Source organism: Charadrius vociferus, unplaced genomic scaffold (genome assembly GCF_000708025.1).
Source record: "Charadrius vociferus isolate BGI_N301 unplaced genomic scaffold, ASM70802v2 scaffold196, whole genome shotgun sequence".
NCBI classification, from domain to species: Eukaryota; Metazoa; Chordata; class Aves; order Charadriiformes; family Charadriidae; genus Charadrius; species Charadrius vociferus.
Window position 1 is genome coordinate 2,141,318 of NW_009648953.1, and position 1,145 is coordinate 2,142,462.

The following is a 1,145-nucleotide window of genomic DNA, read 5'->3' on the forward strand; positions in this document are numbered from 1 at the left end:
CGGGGGTGCGGCGGCTTCGTGTGGTGCCTGAAGCCGGGGAGCTGCGCAAGGCTGGGCCGGGGTGAGGGATGAGGGGAGGCTTGAGGCGGCCACAGCCAGGGGTTTTCAGCTGGGGGAGCGGGAGGAGGGCGGGGGCGGCAACGGTAATGTCGGCCCGTAGGGTTTAGGATTTGGGGGCTTGTTTCGCAGGTTTTTTTTTTGTTTGTTCGGGCTGTTTAGCTGAGTGGCCGGCCCGAGTGACAGGTCTTGTCCCTTGGAAACCTCTCGGAGTAAATGAAGGGACAGAAGCTCCTCCAGAGAGATTTTTGTCTGTCCCGTACTGACTTGTACCTGCCCACCTGTTTCATCCTCTATGGCCTGTATGTTTTGCTCATGCCAACATAAAATAAAGTAGATTGTCCTGTGCAAACATTTTTGGAGAGGAAGTAATTGTGTGAAATACGTGGAAAGGTTGATTTTTGTGTTCTGTGATGTTCCTGTACTGTATGCAGCGTTTGGGAACTGTGTTTCAAGAAAGAACAGGCTTAAAGAATGCAGACTTTTTTTAAGGAGTCATCGGTACTTGTGTCTTCACAAATGCAAGAAGGTGAAAAAGACCAAAGCATGAAGTAGTCAAATTCAAAACTGATACAGAAACTCATTGCCAAAGGAAATAGGGGAGATAATTACTTATGGAAGAAAAAAAAAGAAAAAAGGCTTTTAGATGTTGGATTGTTAATAAGTCTTAGAATATTAAAACTCTTGTTTCTGATAGATACTGCTTTGCTTGTATAGTGAATGCGGATCCTATAGAAGACACTATCTGGGGCATTCAGACTGGCTGCTTTCAGAGACAAAAGACTCATATTTGTGATAATGTTTATTCTTTTATATTGGCATAATGTACAAGGGAAATAAGGGGTCTTCATGAAGACATGTCATACATAAGCACCTTTAACACCTTCTCCTTATAGTTGCTCTGTCATTGTGAGGTGAGTTACACTAGTCTATCGGTTTAGTGGGAAGAGTTTATTCCAGGAACTTGGTTTGCAAGAAGATAGAACAGGGTTTGCACGTGGTTTGGAAGGTGTAGATGCACATAGGCCTCTTGCATAGTTACATTAATTTTTGTTTCTCTTAATTATTTCTATCTTCTACTCTAGACA